Source organism: Thalassophryne amazonica, chromosome 20, assembly GCF_902500255.1.
Source record: "Thalassophryne amazonica chromosome 20, fThaAma1.1, whole genome shotgun sequence".
NCBI lineage: Eukaryota > Metazoa > Chordata > Actinopteri > Batrachoidiformes > Batrachoididae > Thalassophryne > Thalassophryne amazonica.
Window position 1 is genome coordinate 20,978,153 of NC_047122.1, and position 17,663 is coordinate 20,995,815.

The window sequence follows — 17,663 nt, forward strand, 5'->3', positions numbered from 1 at the left end:
TCTGTAGTGACATGTGCATGCTCCCGGTCCTGACCTGACACTGAAATGAGGACCATATTAGTCCAAATCCGGTTTCCCTGTGCACAGATGACTCAACTCATTTGATCCAGATGTGGGCTGGATGTTTTATGATGTCTGTGTTTTAATTTTACTTTGACATTTAGAAATATTAATGTCACTACTATTTTTATTCTTCTTTATAGGACAGAAAAAAACGTAGAAGGAAGATGAAGTGGAAAGTGGAAAGTGGAAAGACACACACAGAGATGGCTGAGATAAATATGTGATGGAGAAAAGAAGGGATGTGTGAGAAAGGGGGATGCTGATAAAGTGGGGAACGAGGGAGAGGGAGAAAATAGATGCTTCGTAAAACATTTTAAACAAATCATTTCATGGCAGCAAGTTTTTAGCATTCAACACGTGTCGTGAGGAAGTGATGAGAGAAAGATGGAGAGAGGGGAAGAGAGGGAGGGAGACGTTGCTAGGTGACGGAGCATACATACTGAATTTTAACAAAATAAAACGAGAGAGAAGGAGAGAGAGGAGGGGGAGAGGGAGAGGGAGGGAGAGAGAGAGAGAGAGAGAGAGAGAGAGAGAGAGGAGAGAGAGGAGAGAGAGAGAGAGAGAGAGAGAGAGAGAGAGCGGGAGCAGTCAGCAACATGTAGCGTCGCCGCGCGGAGGACAGGACCAAACAGTGCGCGGGATTTTTCTTTTTTAATTTTGGGGAGCATGATGTGGTTTGACCGTGAGGACGTTTCCCCGCCACGTTAGACTGATCCGCTGTGTGCCGCAGGACATGTCCGGCCGAGGGATGGACGGCGGCGTCGTGGCGCACGGAGAGCAGACGCGGAGCGCGCACAGACCAGAAGAGCACAGTGAGTCCGTGATGTCTGTGGGTGTCTGTGTCCTCCTCCTCTTCCTCGCTGAAGGTGAAAAATGTTGCGGCGCGTGTCAGGTGTCCGCGTCCTTCACGTCTGCTGCGTCTCCGTGCGCGTCCCTCAGTGGCTGACGGATGGGACGCGGCCGGGGCCGGTGCGCGACGCTTTGACCCTTCTGTCATTGATACGCGTACACGCCGGCCTGTCTGTCACTGGCTTTTGGGCACACGCGCCGGGCCCTGGTGCGCAGTCCCACTGTCTGTTATATGAAGTCAACTTGTCACCAGTGACGGACACGTGCGCGCACGCATTCCCACATACAGGCTGTTTTTTAATGTATTTTTTGGCGTTCTGCAGTTTTCTGACTGTTGCGCATACGTGCGTTACGCGCGCGGATATCTCGGCTGCACCGACTTTACCCCCCCGCCCCCCAGCAGCTGTAGGGTAGCGATCAGAGTCGGTGGCGTGCGCGTGGCGCGCGCGTCAGCAGCTGGTGCACCAGCAGGCTGTGTCACTCCCCAGGACAGACGGGGAAAATTGGGATTCTGAGCCTGGGGTGCGCACGCACGCTCTTCCCCACGCGCACGCACAGGTTGTGATGAGAGATGCGTTGATGATGTAGTTTCACTTCACTTCAGTGGCTGATTCAACAGTTTGCTTCACAGTGTGAGACATCATCCATCCTCCACAAAAAAACCACAACCAACTGCTTTTATAATCGATTAATATTCATGTATCAAACAACAACAACAACAACAACAAAAAACCTGCCAAATGTTGACTTGTGTAATGTCCTTAGACTCACTCCGTTTGTGAACTCATCTGGTTGCGACTGGTTTTCTACACCAGCGGTTTGGTTTAAAATGATTTTAATGATCACACTGAACATACAAAAAAACAAAAAAAAACAAAAAAAAAACAAGATTTCAAGTTCTTATCTTGGTAAATTTGCAAATAAATGTTGTTTTTTTTTTATTTGGACACATTATAGATATTTCGTAAAACAGACAATTTTGTCTTTATAGCTAGAAATATTTTGTTGTTGCAAAAACAAGTGCCCTCCTGCCATCTGTCATGATTTGATCCAGTTAAATGTGATTTAATAATCAGCTGACCCCTTCCACTGATTGTAGCCTTTTCATGACAGTATCTTTTTGAGGAAACATTTCTGATCTGTGGGTGGTGTAAATCGTCATGTCTGTTTCCCATGAATGTGTCCACTTTTGTTCATAAGGAGGATGATGCTGCAGGTTCTAAACACCACTACCTTCACATTCCTCCTTGTTTGCTGAGCCCCACCTACTTCTGTAATGACCAATCAAAGGATGGGTGACAGGAAGTCTTGAGTCTCATTTCATTTGGGATGACGTCACATGGCTAAAGTTAGAGATCATTAGACTTTAGAAAGACTTTCTGAAGGAGATCTGAGTCTCTCTCCAGTGTTGGCTGTTCACGCCATTGTTGCTTTGCATTGTGGGTACAATTCAAATGGAACATGATACTGACACACATCAAACAGTTTGTCAGAACATTGGGAGTTAATAAAAGGTACAGGGACAGTTTAACGACACAAATGTTTGAAGTAATACAGTCTTGTCTGATTTGAGGTGATGGATGCTCAGTTTGATGACATGCAGTGTGTGAATTTAACTTCCAGGTCCAAACAAAGATTTGTGTGCTTTATTTCCAGTTGTGTTGAGAGTGATTTGTTAGTATATTTAGTATAGATTGTGTGAATACTGAGAATGAAAATGTCTGAATGTTGTGTTTTGGACTATAACAGAAGATCTGAAATGTCACCATAACTTTCATTTCATGGATTTCGTGCCAACAAAAATCACATTCATCTGTTCTTCTGTCTGTCTCATGAATCAAACTTTTTGCAAAAAAAAGCATTTTTACACATTTATGTAAGAAACAACAAAACACATTTTAGGGACTTCTGTATCATGAAGTTACTTCTAATATATATATATATATATATATATATATATATATATATATATATATATATATATATATAGTCAAAAGACCTTGACGTCCTTTGGACAAAGAGTGATTTTGACTAAAGATGGGGAAAGTTGCATGAAGTCATCTGTATGTCTATCTCTGAAATTGTTTTCCAGTATTGGGAGCCCCATAGTGATGCAACTGGAAAGTCCAACTTAACCACAGTAAAACAGTGGTGCAAGGAATTTCTGTACCAAATTTCTTAGAAGAGATTTTCTGTAATAAATCAAAAAGTGTGAAACGTGCAATTTCTTGTCCATTTTGGAAGCTCCACAGGAATTCAATGAGAAAGTCCAACTTACCTTTACCAGACAGTCATCCAAGGATTTGTTTGTACCAAATTTCAGAAAAAAAGAAGAGATTGTCTGTCTTAATTGAAGTGTGAAAAATGGCTTCTTCTTTCTTTTTTTTTTTTTTTTTTTTGCCCTTTTGGGATGATGATGTTTCAGACGTTTTTTCAAAAATATATTTGAACACATTAAAATTGCCACTTTTTTTTTTTACATTTGTGAGACACCCTGAAGGCCTCAAGGAGATTAAGTCTATAAATCTAACCTTCCATGACCACAGAGGCCCCCAAGGAATGTCCCCACCAAATTTCAGGAAATTTCATTGAACAGTTTTTGAGGAAATGTCCAGCCAATACAACAAATAAGGCATACCGGGGACAAATCTTGATGGCATTAGTCCTTTCAAACCTTCAGTAGGACTAAAATGTAATTAAGTTGTTTGACTTACGCGTGCAGCAGGACAGAAAACTGAACAAACTCTTTAATCAACACACTTTGTCTTCACTTTGACGTCTTTTTCATCAAGCCTGCACTGTCCAACTGAATATTCCATCAGAACGGACGTCAGCAGACACAACCCTGTTTGACTCGAAAGAGTTTAACCCTTTCATCAGCGAAGAATGTTGAGAGAGTAATCAAAATTACTGCTCAGTTGTTGCTTGGATCGTATTTTTCAGTTGTGTTTGTGCTGAATTCATGTGCACCGTGATGTCATTAGTTGACACGCGGCTAAGTCTGATTTCTGCAGATGTAAAAAGTGTTTTCTTGCACATTAACACTGATGCCATGGTTCTGACGATTTGATGTTTTTGGGATGAGAATGGGCTGGGAAGAAGACAAAAAAATTACACTTTGTAGAAGTGTAATTTGACGGTAATGGCATTACAGTGACAGCAACATCTAGCCATATTTTAGCTTACCGTGAAAAACATTTGCTCCGATTGTAATTCCGTTACTGTAGAAGTACCCAGAATAGTAATCACTGCCAAGCCTGTAAATTAGTAGTTGGCACGTATTATCAGTAACACTGCACAGAATAGCAATGGAACAGATGCATTATGTGCAGATCTCATCACCATCAAACAGTGTCTCATATCTCCAAAAGGTGAATTAAAGGTGGAAATATTCTTTCTGTTTACCTCTCATCTGTTCTTATTTCCAAAGACTGTCGATGGATCTCGGAGCAGTTTGAAACTTCACCCCTAATCTCTATCCTTTGCTGATTGACATTTCTGACATTTTTCTCTGATCTTGTTTCCCTGATATTAGAAAATAAATCATATTGGCTGCACTGTGCTGTTGCCGCCGCCGTCGCCGCCTCCATTTTAAGGCCATCTAATGCTGAGGCATCAGAGTTTTCACCATGCCAGCGGTCTGTTTGGCTCCAACCTCCATCTGATCTCATTAGATACATACAGTGGACACGGCATGATGGATAAAAAGTGGTGCTTCAACCATCATTGCCTTATTCTGCAGATCTTTTAATTTGAGATTCAGGTCATTCTGTGTTAAGTCAAAGCTTTTCTCCACGAGCGACAGCCACAAGCAGTGTGAGGTTTATTTGTGAAGTGGGCAGGGCTTCATGTTATCCAGTTAATGCATGATCAAAATCGGTCGGTTGCTTGCATATGACTTTAAGGGTAATGTGAAAAGAGTTAAAAATCTTAGTGTGACCTTTGACCAGTCTCTGTACTTTGACTTTCATATTAGTGAGGTGACCCGAAATGATATTTTATATTCTGTGATGTTGCTATAATTAGTCAGATTCTGTCTATAACTGATGCTGAGACTTTGGATTTGTGTCTTTGTCTTCAGGACTCAATGACTGTGTGTTATTAGATTCTCTGGATTATCTCAAAATGGTTTAAGAACTGTTCAAAATACTCAGAATTCAGCTGTTAGAATTTGGTCACAATCTAGGAAATGTGATCATATTGTTTCGGTGTTGGCATCCCGTCACTGGCTCTCTGTTCATGGAAGGTTTCAAGGTTTTGTTGCCTACATATACGATATTGACCAATTGTGCACCGTTTTATCTTACTGAACTGGTTAAGCCTTATGTGCCACCCTGAGCCTTATGTGCCACCCTGAGCCATCATTTTCCAAGTGCTGGATTGCTATGATAGCCTATTGCTATTTCTAGGCTATTTATTTTACATGGGAATATAGAGTTATTATTTATTTATTCATTTTTTTTACCTTTTGTCCAATTAATAAAAAAATCTCCATGAAACCTGGTGGAATGACTGTGTTCATGAGATAAAACATGTTAAAGTTTATTGTTAACCCAGAGGTGGATTCTGTATTTTTTTTAATGCCTGTAAGATGTTGCTTTTGGAGATTTTTCTGCATTTCAATGGTTTTCTTGACAACGTGCCTTGTATGTGGTGCACATTATGAAGAGACACCCATTAATCTGTTGTGCATTTTCGGGTAAAAAACATGTCATCCTGGTCTGTGTGCATCAGGTTCATGTCAGATTTCCACTTTTGCTCACTGAGTAATGAGACATTTAAGACATGTAAGAGATAGCCGTGACACCCTCCTGCCTGGACACATGGACTATAATGTCATGGAGGTGATGGTCATGAAGTTATAGAAACACTAGAGGGCGCACCTATCACGTGACCCCTTGCTGACGAGGCTGCATGGTCTCTATTTTGGAAGTGGGCAAAAAAATTCCGTAGGGAACTCGGCTTTCTGCTGCAGACATACGTTTTATAAGGATACAGATCCCAGCTGGGATGTAGGAGTCGGCATGCCAAAGATTTGTGCATGTTGTGTTTGCATAAATTAAAAAAACATTGCACAAATTCAAACATCATCAGCTCACTAACGCAAAATATTCTGGGCCAATGAATAGATAGAAATCCAGCAAACAATTAACAGTAGATTCAAAGTATGAAAATTAAGGTTTACTGCCCTTGAAAAATTTGTGACTGAACAGGAATCTTTATTTTTCTGTCTTTTATTTTTCTGTCCATTTCACTTTGCTGATGCAAGAATTACATCTCTTGTCTGTTTGTAGCATCGGCTGCAGTAAAGCTTGCTGGTTAAGTTCCCCTAAAATGCAAACAGATTTTTTTTTTTTTCACAGTATACTTTTAAGTGCAAATGAAAGGCAAACTTAACATTTATCACAGAAGACTGTGTGTGTGTGTGTGTGTGTGTGTGTGTGTGTGTGTGTGTGTGTGTGTGTGTGTGTGTGTGTGTGTGTGTGTGTGTGTGTGTGTGTGTGTGTGTGTGTGTGTGTGTGTGTGTGTGTGTGTGTGTGTACACGTATGTTGTAAAACCCTAACATGGAAGATGCACCTTTGGAAAATACCCTTTATTGGAAAATGTGCTTTTTATAATAAATGAGCAGGGAAGATGTGTGTCTTGTACATACTTCTACAGGAAAGACGATATTCCTTTTCTAAATTAATTTTGTAAATAATTTATTAGGAAAGATGTCCCTATTGTGAATATCTCTGCATGCATTTAAAAAGTAATGGAACAGGAACAATGTCTTTTGACGTTGAACAGGAAAGAAGGCATCCCGTTGTAAATACCAGAACATATTAATGTGCATATATTTTATGAAAGGTCCGGGGCCAGTCTGTAGTTGTCTTAGTAAGTAGGGTATTTTTATGTTAAGTTGTTAAGTGTGTGAAGTGTGTATGCTGACTTTGTAATACCGGGCATTTTTGCTGATGTTTTGGCATAGAGTTACAGTGGGGCAAAAACGCATTTAGTCAGTCCATGATTGTGCAAGTTCTCCTGCTTAGAAAGATGAGAGGTCTGTAATTTTCATCATAGGTACACTTCAACTATGAGAGACAAAATGAGAAAAAAAAAATCCAGGAAATCACATTGTAGGATTTTTAAAGAATTTATTAGTAAATTATGGTGGAAAATAAGTATTTGGTCAATAACAAAAGTTCAACTGAATACTTTGTAACATAACCTTTGTTGACAATGACAGAGGTCAAATGTTTTCTGTAAGTCTTCACCAGGTTTGCACACACTGTAGCTGGTATTTTGGCCCATTCCTCCATGCAGATCTCCTCTAGAGCAGTGATGTTTTGGGGCTGTCGTTGGGCAACATGGACTTTCAACTCCCTCAACAAATTTTCTATGGGGTTGAGGTCTGGAGACAGGCTTGGCCACTCCAGGACCTTGAAATGCTTTTTACGGTCCCACTCCTTCGTTGCCCGAGCAGTGTGTTTGGGATCATTGTCATGCTGGAATGCCCAGCCACGTTGCATCTTCAATGCTCTCACTGATGGGAGGTTTTGGCTTAAAATCTCATGATACATGGCCACGTTCATTCTTCCCTTAACACGGATCAGTCATCCTGTCCTCTTTGCGGAAAAACAGCCCCAAAGCATGATGTTTCCACTCCCATGCTTCACAGTAGATATGGTGTTCTTACGATGCAACTCAGCATCTGTCTTCCTCCAAACAAGACGAGTTGAGTTTTTACCAAAATAATCTATTTTGGTTTCATCTGACTACATGATATTCTCCCAATCCTCTTCTGGATCATTCATATGCTCTCTGACAAATGTCAGATGGGCCTGGACACATACTGGCTTAAGCAGGGGGACATGCCTGGCACTGCAGGATTTGAGTCCCTCTCTGCGTAGTGTGTAGCTTTTGTTACTTTGGTCCCAGCTCTCTGCAGGTCATTCATCAGGTCCCTCCATGTAGTTCTTGGATTTTTGTTCACCGTTCTCATGATCATTTTGACCCCACGGGATGACATTTTGCGTGGAGCCCCAGATCGAGAGAGATTATCAATGGTCTTGTATGTCTTCCATTTTCTTACAATTGCTCCCACAGTTGATTTATTCACACCAACCTGCTTGACTATTGTAGATTCACTCTTTCCAGCCTGGTGCAGGTCTACAATGTTCTTCCTGGTGTCCTTCGACAGCTCTTTGTCTTGGCCATGGTTTAGTTTGGAGTCTGACAGTTTGAGGCTGTGGGCAGGTGTCTTTTATACAGATAGCGAGTTTCAGCAGATGGCATTAGTACAGGTAACAAGTGGAGGACAGAAGAGCTTCTTAAAGAAGAAGTTACAGCCAGAAATCTTGCTTGTCTGTGGGTGACCAAATATTTATTTTCCACCATAGTGTTGTGTGGGCCGCTGAAGAGGAGGTACTGCTGGCCCACCACCACAAGATGACGCCCTGCTTGAAGTGCGGGCTTCAAGCACGAGAGGGCGTCGGAGCAACCGGGAGTGACAGCTGTCACTCATCATCCGTACCAGCTGTCACTCATCCACTACTCATCACCACCACCATAAAGGCCGGACTGCAACTCCACCTCCCCGCCGAGAAATCAGCTACCATTCAGGTAATTTCTCTGCTAAGCTTAACTGTGACTAATAGTCTGATCTCATTTGCAGCCGTTTTCCTGTGACAGTGTCCTTATCTGCGGTATTGGCGTTTGGTGTGGACTGCGACGGCTTCGCCTCACACCCCAAACCAGATAAGTGATTAAACAGGAGCTGCACGAGTGTGGTTTTCCCTCCTAACTGTATACGGACTGTGGGATTACTGAGTGTGCGAACTCACACTCATCAGGACTGTCTCTGTTCTCTGCCAGCAGTACCGGGTCTGACTGCTGAAGACAGCGGCCACCTGGGGCACAGGGCTTGGCGGCTCCGGCGTTCTTCAGCTCCGTTGGTGGTGGAAGCTGTGTGGGATCCGACTCTTCTCTCGCCAGGCGTCTTCGATCGTTGAGCCTGCCCACAAGTCACCTGGTGTATAATTGACATTCCACCATATTGTTATTGTCTGTACGTCGTTGTGCGATTCACAACATTAAATTGTTACTTTTGGCTTATCCATTGTCCGTTCATTAACGACACTTTCACAACACATAGTTTACAATTAAATTCTTAAAAATCCTACAATGTGATTTTCTGGATTTTTTTCCCCTAATTTTGTCTCTCACAGTTGAAGTTGAAGTGTACCTATGATGAAAATTACAGACCTCTCATCTTTCTAAGTAGGAGAACTTGCACAGTCAGGGACTGACTAAATACTTTATTACCCCACTGTATAATATTACTGTGTGTTTTGCCCACTTTCAAAATGGCTGAAGCTGTGACACGGTGGCACGTCCACGTTGTGCGTGCAGTATAGTGAGTGCACTCTCTAGCCTTTCTACAAGTATAATATGACTCTATGGCTGACCGTTCCTCTGTTAAAAACACGTCAGGCCAGATAATCGCTTGTGCAATCCCCAAACTGTGTGCAGTTGAGCGCCTGGCATGGTGGCACATTGACGTACATGTGTGTATGAGTGGGTGAATGTGACACATTATCTTATAGTGCTTTGAGCTGCACTACAGAAAAGCTCTTATCCTGTAACTGACTAATACAGAAATATCAGATCTCTGCTGTTGTCAAGAAAATTCTTCGTCTTCTTTTTTTCCGGCTGCTCCTGTTAGGGGGCGCCACTCTGTAACTTCCTCTGTCACACCAACCACCTGCATGTCTTCCCTCAGCACATCCATAAACATCCTCTTTGGCCTCCCTCTTCTCCTCCTGCCTGGTGGCTCCATCCTCAGCATCCTTCTACCTATATACCCTGGGTCCCTCCACTGCATGTGTTCAAACCATCTCAATCTTGCCTTTCTGACCTTGTCTCCAGATCATCCCACCTGAGCTGTTCCTCTGATATGTTCATTCCTAATCCTGTCCATTCTCATCACTCCCTCCAGCTTTGTCTCCTGTCTTTTTCTTAGTGTCACCGTCTCTAAGCCGTACAATATAGCTGGTCTCACTACTGTCTTGTAGACTTTCCCCTTCACTCTTGCAGGTATTGTATCACAAATCACTCCTGCCAGCTTTCTCCACCCTTCCTGCACTCACTTCTTCACCTCTCTACCACACTCTCCATTACTTCTGGCAGCTGACCTCAAGTATTTAAACTCATCTACTTTCACCACTTCTACTCCTTGTAACCGCACTATTCCACTGGATTCCCTCTCATTTACACATGTATTCAATGTTGCTTCTACTGCCTTTCATTCCCCTTGTCTCCAGAGCATATCTCCACCTCTCCAAGCTAGAATCACCCTGTTCTCTACTGTCACTGCAGATTACAATGTCATCTGCAAACATCATAGTCCATGGAGACTTGTGTCTGATCTCATCTGTCAACCTGTCTATCACCATTGCAACTAAGAAAGGACTCTGAGCTGATCTTGGTGTAATCTCACCTCCACCTTGAATGAGTCTGTCATTCCTCTACTGCACATCTCACTGCTGTCACACTATCCTTGTACATGTCCTGCACCACCATCACATACTTCTCTACCACTCCAGACTTCCTCATGCAATACCTCAACTCTTCTCTTGACACCCTGTCATAAGCTTTCTCTAAATCCACAAACACACAATGTAACTTCTTCTGGCCTTCTCTATACTTCTGCAACAGTATTCTCAGAGCAAACATTGCATCTGTAGCGCTCTTTCTCAACATGAAACCATATTGCTGCTCACAAATCTTCACCTGTTTTCAAAGTCTAGCTTCTACTACTCTTTCCCATAACTTTATGCTGTGGCTGATCAACTTTGTGCCTCTGTAGCTACTGCAGGTCTGCACATCACCCTTGTTCCTAAAAATAGGAACCAGCACACTTCGTCTCCATTCCTTTGGCATCCTCTCACTTTCCAAGATTTTATTAAAGAATCTGATTAGAAACTCCATTATCAAGAAAACTGTTTCCTCTAAATTGAACCAATATCACACACAATTCTTAAAGGATAAGATCACTTTTTCGAGATGCTGGTCTTATTAAAATATTGTTAGCAGTCAAGCCTGTGAGCACTCCACTCACCTTTGATTGTTTCATTTACAAAAATCCTTTTGGAAACAATTATTTTAGAAATGAATGAATGCCAGTGAATGTTAAAATAATGACATAAGATGAGCAGCGTCTTATTGTTGTAAAGACATCTGAAGAAATAGACTCGCTATGTATGTATTTTTTAAATTACACCTGTTTGAAATGACATCATTAATTTTATTTATTCATGTTTTACCTCATTATTAGTCCAAAATTTCATTGTCGCATTTTTTTTTTTTTTTGGGAAATGTGTTGCAGCCCTGAAATGCAAGAACAACAATGAAAATGAAGTTGACCTGACGTTGTGGATATTGTGTGCAATGAAATACAAGTCAAAGTAAATATAAGAATCACTTTAATTTTTTTTTTTATGTACTTATTTAAAATTTTTCTGAGTTGGAGTTGTACATACTGTAGCTTTGAAGTCCAGTTTCTGTATTAAAGCTCCAGTTTGTTAGGCGTTTTGGTGGGCGGCAGAAGTTTGCACTTTCTCAGTGCTGCCCTTGTGTTTTCACTGTCGTAGCTGGTTTAAATGTTCATTACTTCCTCTCACAGCCACTGATGTAATCTTAGCAAATGAGAAAATACGGACAACATCATGTTACGTCTATATGTTCATTTTAACATCATGGCATCTGCATGTCTGCTGTCAATCACTGAACTCAAGGAAGGAAAGGGAGGAGTCCAAATAGGAAAGGAGGAATCAGAAGGCAAACAAAAGGAGGACAGAAGTGTATAAAAATGCACCGTCACTTTGTGCCTGCATACTAAATTAGACACCACGTCATCACTTCCCACTATCCATCACAGCAGCAAATCAGAGCAACAGAGCAGCAAAAGAGTTTCTCTCCTCTTCTCAATGGTCGTCCTCTCTCGCCCTCCATGTCTGTGTCTGTTCATCACAGAAGGTTTGTTGTGATACTCGGTCCTTCGATTCATCGAGACAGCTCTCAGTGTCTCCACCACATCGAGTTGGTGCCGGTGTTTTGGCTCATTGTTACTGAATGGATGCTGGTCTGGTTTTCCTTTCAGCTTTGTTTTCATCTTGCACTTCTCCTTCTTCTTCTGTTTGCTTTATTCCTCTTTTTTGCTTCTGTTCCCTTTTTTACATCGACCAAACAGCACCCCCACCCATTTTAGGGCAGTTACACAAAACATTTTGAACCAGTCTTCATGAAACTCTGGGATGACTAACTTTGTCAAGAGGATCAACTCATTACAACCCCAATTCCAATGAAGTTGGGACATTGTGTAAAATGTAAATAAAAACAGAATACAATGATTTACAAATCCTATTCAACCTATATTCAATTGAATACACCACAAAGACAAGATATTTAATGTTCAAACTGATAGACTTTACTGTTTTTGTGCAAATGTTTGCTCATTTTGAAATGGATGCCTGCAACACATTTAAAAAAAGCTGGGATAGCGGTATGTTTACGGCAGCGTTTCTGGATTTTCCTGATGTATGGCTTTCGCTTTGCATGGTAGAGTTTTAACTTGCACTTGTAGATGTAGCGATGAACTGTGTTAACTGGCAATGGTTTTCTGAAGTGTTCCTGAGTCCACGCAGTAAGATCCTTTACACAATGATGTTGGTTTTTAATGCAGTGCCGCTTGAGGGATCGAAGGTCACGGGCATTCAATGTTGATTTTTGGCCTTGCCGCTTACGTGTAGAAAGTTCTCCAGATTCTCTGAATCTTCTGATTATATCATGGACTGTAGATGATGGAATCCCTAAATTCCTTGCAATTGAACATTGAGAAATATTGTTCTTAAACTGTTCTTAAATGCAGTTGTTCACAAAGTGGTGATCCGTGCCCCATCTTTGCTTGTGAAAGGCTGAGCCTTTTGGGGATGCTGTGTCCTCAGTTCCCAAACACTTATTGAGTGTTGTTAAAAGGGAAGGTGATGTAACACAGTGGTAAACATACCACTATCCCAGCTTTTTTGAAATGTGTTGCAGACATCCGTTTCAAAATGAGCAAATATTTGCACAAAAACAATAAAGTTGATCAATTTGAACATTAAATAGCTTGTCTTTGTGGTGTATTCAATTGAATATAGGTTGAAGATGATTTACAAATCATTGTATTCTGTTTTTATTTACATTTTACACAATGTCCCAACTTCATTGGAATTGGGGTTGTACATTTTGGATTTGAATTAGATGTGGATTCTGGATGACTTTTTACTTTTATATTATTATTATTTTTAATCATCACATTAAAAAAAAACTGTGTATCTCCTGACAGTAAGTGCAATTTTGCGTGGATTCATATCAGGATTCAGTTCTGGATTAGGACCTGTGTCTCTGAGGTCTATATATGAAAAGTATTTATGTTTATTAGATTAGATTAGACAGAACTTTATAAATCCCTTGGAAAGACTCCTTCAGGGAAACTGGGGTTCCAGCAGCATTGTGTAGCAGCACACAGAGTATCAAAAGTGAAAGTAAAAATCAATTTGCAAATATAAATATAAATGCGCAAATGTAAAGACCATAAATACTGCTCCTCTCCTTCCCATCCTCTGTCTTCCTGTTACTCCTCCTCCTCCTGACTGAGGAGTTGTACACTCTGATGGCCTGAGGCACAAATAGTTTATGAACAATGTTTTTTTTAAAAAAAAAACCAACACAAATCCCAAACTGGAGGTTTACTGTGAAAGTTTACACTCTGAGTGCCGTTCTAGTTGTGGCTGCTTTTATATTTCTTCACTTTTTTCTTCCTCCTCCATTCTTAACTCATCCCTCATTTACTATTTTCTTCCACCATCATTTCATTTCTTTCACCATCATTTTCCTTTCTTTCCTCCTGTTTTCCACTTACAGGATATGTCCTTTTGATTTGCTTCCTTCCATCATTCGTACCTCCTTCTCTCTTCCTTTCCTATCCATTTTTAGTTCTTTTTTTTTTTCTTTTTAGGGTCAACTACAGTTCAGTTAGAAGAGCAATTAACGGAAGGTTTGTTGGTTTGATTCCTGCCTATGCCTCTGTGTCACTGAGCCGGATGCAGAATGAGAAATTATTGTAGATGTGCGAGTGAATGAGTGAATTTGAACATGTTCTGTAAGAATACTCTTTGATCTGAAGTGTTTAGAAGAAAAAGTTGTGGAAGGATGAGGGAACTGAACATCACATGAGTCAGGAATCAAACCCGCTGGGGTTTTGCCCATAGTAGCCAGCGCCCTTATATCTTTTCTCCATTCCTCTACTTTTTCCTTCCTTGCAGCCCTTTTCATTTCTCCTTGTTTCCTTTTCTTAAATTCTTCATGTCTTCCTTCTCTCTCTTACTTCCTTCCTTCCTCCTATAGGTTTGATAAAATTATTTCTTCTTTGCTTGTGCTTTACGCATTCCCTCCTTCATATCTCCACCCCTCTTTTCTCTATACCCTCCCATTTTTCTCCTTCTCTTCCTCTTATCTCCATTCACATCTGATCTGTTTTTCTTCTTTCGTCCTCTCCTCTTTATTGGCGTGCTCCATCACACACTGTGAATGGATGCTGAGAACAAGGAGATGAATGGATCTGCATTCATCAGAGCCGGACATGACTCTGCTCCTCACCCTCCTCCTCTGTGCCCCCCGCGCTCTCACACTCCCGCTCTCCGCCAGCATATCTGATGCAGAGTTTGGGCCGATGTCAGCGGTCTGCAGAGGAAACAAAGTGGACAAGCAGCCGGTGATGTCAGATCAGGACTGATGGGGCACCGGAGGAAGGTGGAGGAAACAGAAAGAAAAGATGAGGAGGGACAGAAGGAAGCCATGTAGGAACTAACAGAGCACTCAGAGTGCATGCAGTCCTGGACACCACTGGGGGCGCTGTTTCATCAATGTATAAATAACATGGAAGTCAGTGAGAGACAAAGAAATATTTAATAAAACACCATATTTTGTCCAAATCATCAAATCACCACCTCTAAATCTATAATGTAATCAATTCTTCCTTGACCTGAGTGAGCATTCCATCAAATTTTATTGAAATCTGTGTATTTGTTTATGAGACAAAAACCTTCATTACCTATTGAATGAAACTAGAAGGTAACATGCTGCACATATGATGAACAATCCTCATATTTTGTGCTGGAATACTCAACGTTATTGTACATTTGTAATCATTTTCAATCCAATTTAGTTTATATAGTGCCAAATCACATCAAAGCTGCATCAAGATGCTTCACACGAGTAAGGTCTAACCTTACCAACCCCTACAGCAAGCACACAGTGGACAGTGGTAAGGGTCCTTTCACACATAGTGCAAATATGTACAACTCAGGGCAACTCCTGTTGGAACAGCTCATATGAGGGCACCACATAACATTGCGCCAATGGGCAGGCTTGCACGATGCCGGTGCAATGGTTTGTGCGGTGGGAACACAGTGCCAGTAGCTGCGCGATATGTAACCATATTGCGCAGCTGCTGTGAAGAAAAAAAAAATACATGTTGCAACGTTTTTGAGCAAGCTGGAACACACTGGGAGCAGCAGTGCGATGTGTAACCACATCGCACTGCTGCTGTGAAAATAAAAAATACATGTCACCCACGGGATTTGAACCCACGCTTTCCAAAAGCTCTGGTTGCCAGTCAGAAAGTTTACCACTGAGCTACCATCACTTGCCTATGAAAGATGCAGGAACCTGCATGATATCAGGAAGGACATAGACGTATTTAAAAATATATAATCACACACCATATAAAACATTGCATTATACTGAATACAAATATGATCCCTTTGTTCCTCTGTAGATGACCCATGGTCACAGAGGTACAGTCATTAAATGACAAGAATGAGAAGCAGTTCACTCGTCTCATGTCCACATCTGTTGGCACGTGTCCAGCCAGCGCACGCATGTGTCTTGCCTGCGCCCGCGCGTCCTGTCTACGTGCCACAGGACTGACACCGCATCATGTGGAACACAGCTCACGTGGCTGACATGACAGTCAGATCGCCCGCTGCGTGTTATGATCTGACGGTCCGTTTCAACCTGGGAGCAGCCTGTCAATGGGCTGCAGCGTGCACACGTGAGCTCGCTGCAGCCCGTCGCCATAGGGATATATGTTTTTACGATGTATGTTTTTTCCCCAAGTGGTGTTAGATGCTTACCACCTGGAATTTGGTTGACACCTGCCGCGAGAGGGTTCAATGGGCTCTCACAGCGCATGTTCTGTCTTTCAGCTGCTGGTGTGCGCAATTAGTTGTTGCAACAGGTGTATGAGACAGCTGTAATTTTACATGTTTTGCACACAATTCCTGCTTCATGTGCACTTTATATGCAAATCAACCAAATTCACACTATGTGAGAAGGGGCCCTAAGGAAAAACTCCCTCTGATGATACTGAGGAAGAAACCTCAAGCAGACCACACTCAAAGGAAATAAAGTGAAATGGTAAATATACTGCATTTATATAGCGCTTTTCCATATGCATCAGACGCTCAAAGTGCTTTACACATCAATGCCTCACATTCAACCCGATGTGAGGCTGCTGCCATGCAAGGCACCCACTACACACTGTGAGCAACTAGGGGATTAAGGACCTTGCCCAAGGGCTCTTAGTGATTTTCTTGTCAGGCTGGGATTTGAAGTGAGGATCCTCTGGTCTCAAGCCCAATGCTTAACCACTAGACCAGGGGTGCTCAAGTTCGGTCCTCAAGAGCTACCTTCCTGATACTCTTAGTTGTCTCCCTGCTCCAACACACCTGAATCCAATGAAAGACTCGTCATCAGGCTTTTAATGAGCCTTTCATTGGATTCAGGTGTGTTGGAGCAGGGAGACAACTAAGAGTATTTAGAAGGTAGCTCTCGAGGACCGAACTTGAGCACCCCTGCACTAGACCATCACCTCCCCTAAATAAATTGAATTTAATTAAATTGAATTGGAATTCTCAACATTATTGCACATTTGTAATCATTTTGTTCCATTACAGCAAATGAATTAACATCTCTCAAAATCAGTATTTTTCCTGTGACAGATCTGGATTCTAATCTGGATTTGCATCAGATTTATACAACCCCAATTCCAATGAAGTTGGGACATTGTGTAAAATGTAAATAAAAACAGAATACAATAATTTGCAAATCCCCTTCAACCTATATTCAATTGAATACACCACAAATACAAGATATTTAATGTTCAAACTGATAAACTTTATTGTTTTTGTGCAAATATTTGCTCATTTTGAAATGGATGCCTGCAACGTGTTTCAAAAAAAGCTGGGACAGTGATATGTGTACCACTGTATTACATCACCTTTCCTTCTAATAACACTCAATAAGCATTTGGGAACTGAGTACATTCATGATTGGCAATAAAAGGAGCATCTTCAAAAGACTCAGCCATTCACAAGCAAAGATGGGGTGAGGATCACCACTTTGTGAACAGCTGCATGAAAAAATAGTCCAACAGTTTATGAACAATGTTTCTCAAGGTTCAGATGCAAGGAATTTAAGGATTCCATCATCTACAGTCCATAATATAATCAGAAGATTCAGACAATCTGAAGAACTTTCTACACATAAGCGGCAAGGCTGAAAACCAACAATGAATGCCCGTGATCTTCGATCCTTCAGGCGGCACTGCATTAAAAACCAACACCATTGTGTAAAGGATCTTACCTTGTGGGCTCAGAAACAC

General features: G+C 41.5%; 1 protein-coding gene across 1 annotated transcript in view; it reads left to right on the top strand.

Moving 5' to 3' along the window:
- The first annotated feature begins 585 nt into the window (after positions 1-585).
- The window catches only part of grin2da (glutamate receptor, ionotropic, N-methyl D-aspartate 2D, a), a 568,510-nt gene continuing 551,432 nt past the window's right edge, over positions 586-17,663 (top strand). The window contains exon 1 of the mRNA XM_034160100.1: positions 586-875. The gene's annotated coding sequence lies outside the window, so the exon portion shown is untranslated. The remainder of the gene's footprint in view (positions 876-17,663) is intronic.